We start from the raw sequence: 10,043 nt of genomic DNA on the forward strand, positions 1-10,043 counted from the left end.
TTCTGGTTATTCGAGTTGCCAGAGTTTTTCCGCTGATTCTGCCCCATTCTGAGTTTACCTTGTTTGGAGGCCTTATCAGAACTGTTCAGTTGGTGGCTTCTTCTGGTTGCCCAGAGAGAGAGGCAGAGCGTGTCTGTTGTCTACTCCCAGTTCTCTGGTGCTGGGGCAACCGGGGTGCAGTGGATCAGCAGCAGCTCATGGGCGTGTGTGTGGCCAGATTAGACCTCGTTCAGCCTACTGGGGCAACCAGAGGGCAGGAGATTGGTAGTAGGCAGATCAGTCCTAGTTCAGTACCCTGGAGCAGCCAGGGGGTGGAGGAATGGCAGCGGTAGTATAGGGTACATGAGAGACCAGATCAGTCTTACTTTGGCCCTACCAGAGTAGCTGGGGGGAGTGGAGGACTCCTTCACCGTGGCCTGTTAGACGCCGATCTATTCCCTCCCAGCATGAGAGCCCGGAGTGGGGAACTCCTTCACCTCCATCTGTGGGATGCACGTGGCTCTAACAAACAGTTCTGGTTCCACCCAGAGTGGAAGACTCCTCCACTGCCTCCTGTAGGGTGCGCGTGGCTCTAGCAAGCAGTTCTAGGCCCACCCAGCACAGGTGTCTGGAGCAGGGAACTCCTCTGCTGGCCCCCGTTGGGTGTGTGTGTCTCTAGAAAGCTGTTTGGGGTCTGCCTGGAATGGAGGCCTCTTCCGCCACTGCCCGCAGGACACCCGTGGCACTAGCAAGCAGTTCTGGGCCCACCAAAAGCCCTGGAGTGGGGATCTCCTTGGCTGCCTGTGGGGTGCACTGCTCTAGCAAGCAGTTCTGGGTCCTCCCAGAGTGGGAGACTCCTCTGCCACCACCCGTGGGGTGCGCAAGGCTCTAATAGGTAGTTCTGTGCCTTCCTGGAGCAGGGGAAGTCCTCTACAGCCACCCGCAGCCTGCAGGAGGTGTGCAGCTCTAGCAAGCAGTTCTGTGCCCGCCCAGAGCCCTGGAGTAGGGATCTACTCTGTCACCTGTAGTGTGCGCGGCTCTAGCAAGCAGTTCTGGGCCCTCCCAGAGTGGGGGACTCGTCCGCTGCCACCTGTGGGGGTGTGCAAGGCTCTAGCAAGTGGTTCTGCACCTGCCCAGAGCAGGGGACTTCTCTGTGGCCACTCGCCACCCGTGGGAGGCGGGCGGCTCTAGCAAGCAGTTCTGGGGCCCGCTTTGTACCTGTATTTTGTGTTCTTAAATGATCTTCCTTAGATTTACAGCTTGCCGAACTTCTTTCTGGGCTCAGCTCCCCGTCTTTGGCTTCATAGATTCTGATTCCAACCAGTTTTTCTTCCTTTGCTCAGGAGCCTCTGACCAGGGTTGTTACCAGTCGGCCATCTTCCCAGAATCCCCCTACACCATGGAATATTATGGAGACTTTACCTCTTACATGTTTACATGGATAGAGCTGAAACATATTCTTCTTAGCAAAGTATCTCAAGAATGGAAGAAAAAGCATCCAATATACTCAGTCTTACTATGAAACCAATTTATAGTTTTCTTATAAAAGCTATAACCCTATTATAGGCCAAGAAGAAGGGGAAAGGGGAGAGGGAAGAGAAGGAAGTGGGGAGGATTGGTAGAGGAAGAGTAATTGGTGGGACCACAACTATGGTGCATCTTACAAGGGTACATGTAAAATTTATTAGGAGTAGAATATAAATGTCTTAACACAATAACTAAGAAAATGCTGTGAAGGCTATGTTGACCAGTTTGATGAAAGCATTTCAAATTGTATGTAAAACCAGGACATTGTACCCCACGATTGCATTAATATACACAGCTATGATTTAATTTTTAAAAAAAGAGTTAAAAAAAATGACTTGGTGCCCATGGCTCAGTGAATAGGGCACTGGCCACATACACTGAGGCTGGCGGGTTTGAGCATGGCCTGAGCCTGCTAAACAACAATGACAACTGCAACCAAAATATAGCTGAGTGTTGTGGCAGGCGCCTTTAGTCCCAGTTACTTGGAAGGCTGAGGCAAAACAATCACTTAAGCCCAAGAATTGGAGGTTGCTATGAGCTGTGATGCCATGGCACTCTACCAAGGGTGACACAGTGAGACTCTGTCTAAAAAAAAAGTTACTAGAGACAAAAAAAGACATTTGATAGTGATAAAAGGTCAATCCATCAAGATATAACAATTACAAACATATATCTATCTAATAACAGAGCCCCCAAATGCATGAAGTAAATAGTAACAGAAATAAGGGGGAAATAAACAATTCAACAGTAACAATGGAGATTTGAGTATTTCCCTTTCAATAAAACAACTACATAGAAGACCAAAAAGTAATTAGAACAATTGAACAATACTATAAGCCAACTAGACATAGGAGATATTTACAGAACACTCCACTCCCAAACAGAAAAATATACATTCTTCTCAAGTGTGCATGGAACATTCTCCAGGATAGACCATTTGTTAGACCTTAAAACAAGCATTAATGATTTAAAAGGATTAAAATTATACAAAGTATAATTCTATGACTACAATAGAATGAAGAAATCAATAATAGAAGGAAATTTGGGGGGTTCACAAATATGTGGAAATCATAGAGCACGCTCCAAAATCACCATTAGGTCAAAGAAGAAATCACAATGGATACTAGAAAATACTTTGAGATGAATGAAAACAAAAGCACAATATACCAAAATTTATACAATGTGCTAAAACAATACTAAGAGGGAAATTTATAGATGTAAATGCTACATTAAAAAAGAAAGCTGGGCATGGTGGCTTGTACCTGTAATCCCACCTACTAGGAGGCTGAGGTAGGAAGATCACTTGAGCCAAGGAGTTTGAGGCTGCAGTGAACTACGATTGTACCACTGTACACTCCTGGGTAATAAGACAAGATCCTGTAAATTAAATCCAAAGCAAGCAGAAGGAAGGAAATAATATGGAGTAGAGCAGAAACAAATGAAATTGAGAACAGAAAAACAATGGAGAAAATCAATGAAACCAAAAGTTGGTCTTGTGAAAAGATCAACAAAATTGATAAATATTTTGCTAGACAGACTAAGAAAAAGAAAAGACTTCAGTTACTAATAAAATAGCAACATTATTACCAACCAAAAGAAATAAAAAGGATTATAGGCAAATTTTATAAACAATTATATGCCAACAAATCAGATAACCTAGATGAAATGGACAAATTCCTATAAAGACACAAACTCAAATTCCTCTAAAGACACATTACTCAAGAAGAAAGAGATAATCTGAATTGGCCTATACCAAGCAAAGAGACTGAATTAATAATAATAACAATAATAAACTTCCCACAAAGAAAATCCCAGGACCAGATGGCTTGCTTGTGAATTTTACAAGACATAGAAAGAAGAAGTCAGTCTTCCAAAAATGTAAAAAGGGGAGGGAACACTTCCCAATGCATTCTATGAGACTAGTATTGCCCTGGATACCAGATAAAAGACATCACAAGAAAAGAAAACTACTATTCAAAAAATACTAACAAACTGAAGCCAACAACATATTTATAGGAGTATGCACAATGACCAAGTGAAATTTATCCCAGAATTATAAAATTAGATCAATATACCCAAATCAATAAATTTAACATACCATATTAAAAGAATAAAGGACAAAACTGGCATGATCATCTTAATAGATGTAGAAAATGTACCTGACAAAATCCAATACCTATTCATGACAAAAAAGCACCCAGTTAACTAGGAACAGAGGAATATGTCATCATCCTGGTAAAGGATATCTACAAAAATTCCAGCTAACTTCCTACTTAATGATGAAAGACTGAATGCTTTCTCCTAAATCAGGAATAAGACAAAGATGTCCACTCTTGCCACTTCTGTTCAATATTCTACTCTTGCCACTTCTGTTCAATATTGTACTGGAAGTTCTAGCTAGGGCAATTAGTCAAGAAAAAGAAAAAAGAAAGGAAAAATCAAAACTATCTCTATTTGCAGATGACAAAATCATGTATATAGAAAATCTATTTAAAAATTTATGAAAGGGGCTCTGTGCCTGTAGCTCAAGTGGCTAGGGTGCCAGCCACATACACCAGAGATGGTGGGTTCAAATCCAGCCCAGAACTGCCAAACAACAGTGACAACTACAACCAAAAAATAGCCAGGTGTTGTGGCAGGTGCCTATAGTCACAGCTACTTGGGAGGCCGAGGCAAGAGAATCACTTAAGCCCAGGATTTAGAGGTTGCTGTGAGCTGTGATGCCATAGCACTCTACCCAGGGCAACAGTTTGAGGCTCTGTCTCCAAAAAAAAAAAAAAAATTATGAAAGCTCTAGCCCTAACCCCAACCCTGCCCCTACCTCTAACCCTAACACTAACATCTTCTAACAACAATAACAAAAATCCATAAGAATTAGTAAGTTCAGAAAAGTTAAAGAATCCAAGATCCCAATACACAAAAAGCAACTATTTTTCTATGCACTATCAATGAACAATCCTAAAATGAAACTAAGAAAACAATTTCATTTACAATACCAGTGTTACGGACTGAATTGTGTTTGTCCCCTACCACCTGTGCCTCCCCAGAACCCCACCCCTCACACCAATTCATATGTTGAAGCCCTAACCTCCAACATGACTGTATTTGGAGACAGGTCTTTTAAGGAGGTAATTAAGGTCAAATGAGGTCTTAAGAGTGGGGCCCTAATCCAGGAGAATTGGTGTCCTGCTTGGGAAGCTGAGGCAGGAGGATCACTTGAACACAGAATTTGAGATAGCTGTATATAGGCTGACACCATGGGACTCTAGCCTGGGCAACAGAGTGAGACTCTGTTTCAAAAAAATAAAAATAAATAAATAAATAAAAATGTTAAGAATAAACTTATCCAAAGACATGAAAGGCTTATACACTGGAAACTACAAACATTACTGAAAGAACATCTACATAAATGGAAAGATATCTATGTTCATGGATTGAAAAACATATCATTAAGGAGGCAATACTCACCAAATTGTTCTTCAGGTTAAATGCAATTCTTATCCAAATACAAGTTGTGGTCAGGTGTGGTAGTTTATGACTATAGTCCTAGCACTTTGGGAGGCCAAGGCAGTAGGATCTCTTCAGGTCAGGAGTTCAAGACCAGCCTAGGAAACACAGTGAGACCCTATTTCTACAAAAAGTTTAAAAATTGGTCAGGTGTGGGTTTGGTGCCCATAGCTTAGTGAGTAGGGCATCAGCCACATACACCGAGGCTAGCGGGTTCAGACTGGCCCGGGCCTGCTAAACAACAATGACAACTGCAACCAAAAAATCGCCAGGTGTTGTGGCAGGCGCCTGTAGTCCCACCTACTTGGAAGGCTGAGGCAAGAGAATCACTTAAGTCCAAGAGTTTGAGGTTGCTGTGAGCTGTGATGCCACAGCATTCTACCAAGGGCGACATAGTGAGACTCTGTATTAAAAAAAAAAAATTGATCAGGTGTGATAGTATACATCTGTAGTCATAGCTAGGTGGCAGGCTGAGACAGAAGGATTTCCTGATCCCTAAAATTTGAGACTGTAGTGAACTATGATCATGACAGTGCACTCCAGCCTGGGCAGCAAAGTGAGATGTAGTACCAGAAAAGAAAAAAAAAAAATCCCAGTCTTTTTCAGTTGGAATTGACAAGCTGATCCTAAAATTTGTATGGAAAGCTAAGGAACCCAGAATAACCAAAAAATATTGAAAATGAACAAAGATGGAAGACTCACACTTCTCTAATTTCAAAACTTACTGAAAAGTTGTAATAATTAAGACAATGCAGTAGTGATATAAGGAGAGACATGTAAATCAATGAAATAGAAATGATAGTCCAAAAATAAACCTTCACAATTTTGGTAAACTGATCTCTGACATAGGCAACAAGACAATTCAAAGGAGGAGAGTCTTTTCAATAAATTATGTTTGGATAATTGAATACTCACATGTAAAAAAATGAAGTTGGATCCCTACCTCACACTACATATGCAAATTAACTCAACATGGGTCAAAGACTGAAATGTAAGTATAACATTATTAGTAGAAAACATAGGCATAAATTTTTATGGCCATGAGACCAAAAGCATAAGAAACAAAATGAAAATGGATAAATTAAAGAGGGGTTTTATGCTTTAAAGATTATTATTACGAAAATAAAGACAATCTACAGAGTGAGAGAAACTATTTGAAAATCATATATCTGCTAAGGGATTTGCATCCAGAAGATGTAAAGACTTCTTACAATGCAACAATAAAAAGACAGCCTAACTTCTTATTCAAAGAAGATCTATGATGGCCAATAAGCAAATGAAAAGATGCTCAATATCATTAGTCATTAGGGAAAAGCAAAGAAACCACAATGAGATTATCACTTCACACCTACTACAATTTTTTGTTTAAGGAAGAAATGACAAGGCAAGGATGTGGAGAAACTGGAACTCTCATACACAGCTAGTGTGAGTGTAAAATGGTGCAGCTGCTTTGGAAACAGTTTGGTTTCAAAAAGCTAAACAAAGAATTACCATATGACCCAGCAATTCTACTCCTAGGTATATACCCAAGAAAAATGAAAACATATGTCCACACAAAAACCTGTACATGAATGTTCATAGCAGAATTATTCTTAACAGCAAAAATGTAAAAAAAAAAAAACCCAAATGTCTATCAACTGATGGATATACAGACAAAATGTAGAAAACAATGGAATATCCTTCAGCCATAAAAAAGACTACATGTACAAGAGGAATATCATGCTTTAGTTACTATTATTATACTAAATGAAAGAAGTCAGACACAAAGGCCATAATGCATGATTTCATTTACACGAAACGTCCAGAATAAGCAAATCCTTACTTGCTTATTAACGGCTGACAAATGCTGGGGAGAAAGGAATGGGGAATAACCGCTAGAAGCATGGAGTTACTTTTGGGGGTGATAATAATTTTCTGGAATTAGGTATTGATGGCTGTTGCGCAATTTCGTGAATACCCTAATAAACACTGATTTATACACTTTAAACTGGTGAATTTTATGTATATGTTAGTCAAAAGTACATTACAAAAAGAGGATGGATTTCTGTATGCACACTATATTTGAATAAAAAATTATACACAAAAGATAATGGTTTCAAATTAAGATAAGTGGAAAAATAATAAGCAGTACATTTGCAATGTATCTTCAGAGATCAACCCTATTATGCATAATTTGAACATATCCTCATAATTGCAGTTAATCTCAGTTAATGTTTGGGATTTTTCCAACAACATGTACATTCAGTCAACATGTCCTTTTTTTTTTTCTTTTTTTTAGAGACATTGTCTCTCTTTGTTCCCTAGGCTGGAGTGCAATGGTGGAATCATAGCTCACTGTAGCCTGGAACTCCTGGGCTCAAATGAACCTCTTTCCTCAGCCTCCTTAGCAGCTGGGACTACAGGCACACATTTACCACACCAACCTAATTTTTCTATTTTTTTGTAGAGATGGGATCTCACTGTATTGCCCAACCTGGTCTTGAAATCCTGGACTCAAGCAATCCTCCCATCTTGGCCTCCCAAAGTGCTGAGATTACAGGTGTGAGCCACCATGCTCAGCATATATTTATAAAGTACGTATACCAAGGCACTCTTCCACAAAAAAGGAGGGATCCACAGTTATTGATAAGTAGGGGTCACACTTTGTATTCTCCTAATGCCTCTTACCATAGTAAGTCTTTCTGTACTATGTACTGAGGTTAACATAGCTCCTGGCACATGTAAGAATATGGCTTCCAAGAAAATCTGGCTTTCTCTGAGAAAGACAGTTTCCTTAGATATAAGTTCTAGCAAACCTATAATTGATACCTTCTTCCAATTCTTTCTCCCTACCATTTTTTTTTCTTGTTGTTGTTAGAGACAGAATCTTCCTCTGTCATGCTGAGTAGGGGGTTGTGGCTTCATACCTCACAGCAATCTCAAACTCTTGGGCTTGAGCAATCCTCTTGCCTCAGCCTCCCAGATAGCTAGGACTACAGGCACCCACCACAACACTCGGCTTGTTTTTACATTTTAATTTTTTTATTCATTTTATTTATTTATTTATTTTGAGACAGAGTCTCAAACTGTCACCCTGGGTAGAGTGCTGTGGCACCAAGCTTACAGCAACTTCAAACTCTTGGGCTTAAGCGATTCTCTTGCCTCAGCTTCCCAAGTAGCTGGGGCTACAGGTAGCTGCTGCCACGCCTGGCTATTTTTTGGTTGCAGTTGTCATTGTTGTTTAGCAGGCCCAGGCTGGGTTCGAACCCACCACCCTTGGTGTATGCAGCTGGCGCCCTGCCAACTGAACTACGAGTGCCATCCTGTTTTTCTATTTTTAGTAGACATGGGGTTTTGCTCTTGTTCAGGCTGGTCTCGAACTCCTAAGCTCAAGCAATTGAACTGCCTTGGCTTCCCAAAGCGCTAGGATTACAGGTATGAGCCACCACACCCACCCTCTCCCCACCATTTTTAAAGCTAGGTAGGTAATTTTCCTGTGATGCTTTTCACTTTCCAGCTATTTACCCTTTCTTTTGGCAAGAAGGAATTGGTTTTCGTTTGTTTAATGAAAAAAAACGTGAGAAAAATCTGCCTCAGATTTGTCATATTACTGTGCTTAATTTATGCTAAGATCATAACAATTCTGAATCTTAAATAGGGACCCTCTCAATCAGAGATCATTAATACTTACAAATCTAATTTATCATTGTTAGTATAAACCAAGGCAAGAAAAAAACCTAGTTAGTTCAATATAAGCATTTCACATTATATATCAAAGCAATACCCTGAACCCCACAAATGCATCAATGCACAAAGTTATGATTTAATAAAAACAATTTAAAAAAGAAAAAAAGCTGGCCGAGGCTGCAATATGCATTTTATCATTGTTAATATAAACCAAGACAAGAAAAAAAGCTGGCCGAGGCTCCTCTCATAGGAGTTCTAAACCATTTTGGTGTTATTTGCTAAACACCAAGAGATACAGAAAATAAAGGGCCTCAATTTATAGGTGAATAGCGTGTGAATTTTGAACATCATCTCATGTTAGATCTCTATGCAGGATCTATCAAGTAGCAATCATGGAAAACCAGTCTAAAATCTATTTCATGTGCAACTTTTCTCCATTAAATGATAATCATTAAGAGGAACAACATCATTTTATATGTCACCAAAACTTCATATTCAGCAGACCAAACCAAGTAACCAAACAGAACATTTCTATAATGCTTGAGAATTCAATATCTTCCCAAATATCACTTCTTTGTCTGAGCACTCAAGCAGGCAGCAGCCTGTCTATCACTTACAGCCCGTCATTCTGTTACAGTTCATTAGGCTTTCCCCAGAAACACACACTCACATGGAGATCCTTCTGCCACTCAGAAAAGATTTATTCAAAGGAGGCAGAAATTGATATGCAACTCTGAGTGAGCATGAAGGCTACAATAAATTGCCACTTACATATGAACTTATATTTTGTAGGTTGACAATATATGGGCAGAAGCTGCAGAGCCTCTGTTTAGACCTTATATCATAGCTGGGGACTTATTTCATATTGACTGGCTTCTCCTTGGCTGCCAAAGGATGGAGGTCAGAAGCTACAGTCAAGCTGACAATGCTTTACCTTTGCAGTTCTCTCTAATAAATATCTCAAATAAGTTAGCAATATATCCAGTTTACCCACAGAGGCTTGATTCAAAACTTTAGTTCTCTAAATTGTTTTACTTCTTTTTTCTTTTCAGTGATGCTTAAAGTTCTAAGACTCCAGAATTGCATTCATAAATAGATTTATAAACACCACTGGCCACTCCCTCCATTACCATGGCTTTTGCATGCCCCAAAGGAAACCAGAATAAAATAATATCCTTACATAGAAAAAGTTGTTTTGAAATAATGGAGTCTGGCTCAGCACCTGTGGCTCAAGCAGCTAAGGCACCAGCCACATACACCTGAGCTGGCGGGTTCAAATCCAGCCTGGGCCCACCAAACAACAATGACGGCTGCAACCAAAAAATAGCCAGGCGTTGTGGTGGGCACCTGTAGTCCCAGCTACT

The 10,043-nt window shown here is 40.1% G+C and overlaps 1 long non-coding RNA gene across 4 annotated transcripts in view; it reads right to left on the reverse strand.

The window, feature by feature from the left end:
• LOC105886999 overlaps positions 1-10,043 on the reverse strand; it is an 88,645-nt gene that overhangs the window by 73,936 nt on the left and 4,666 nt on the right. Inside the window, exon 2 of one of the 4 annotated variants that reach the window (XR_002773435.1) lies at positions 4,975-5,111. The exons of 2 other annotated variants lie outside the window; for them this stretch is intronic. This is a non-coding gene — a long non-coding RNA (uncharacterized LOC105886999). Of the gene's footprint in view, positions 1-1,197; positions 1,231-4,974; positions 5,112-10,043 lie in introns of those variants that run through there. One more of the 4 variants, XR_002773436.1, reaches the window with a different exon arrangement.

This window comes from Otolemur garnettii, unplaced genomic scaffold (genome assembly GCF_000181295.1).
Source record: "Otolemur garnettii isolate 467f Iridium unplaced genomic scaffold, OtoGar3 scaffold00038, whole genome shotgun sequence".
Classification (NCBI taxonomy): domain Eukaryota; kingdom Metazoa; phylum Chordata; class Mammalia; order Primates; family Galagidae; genus Otolemur; species Otolemur garnettii.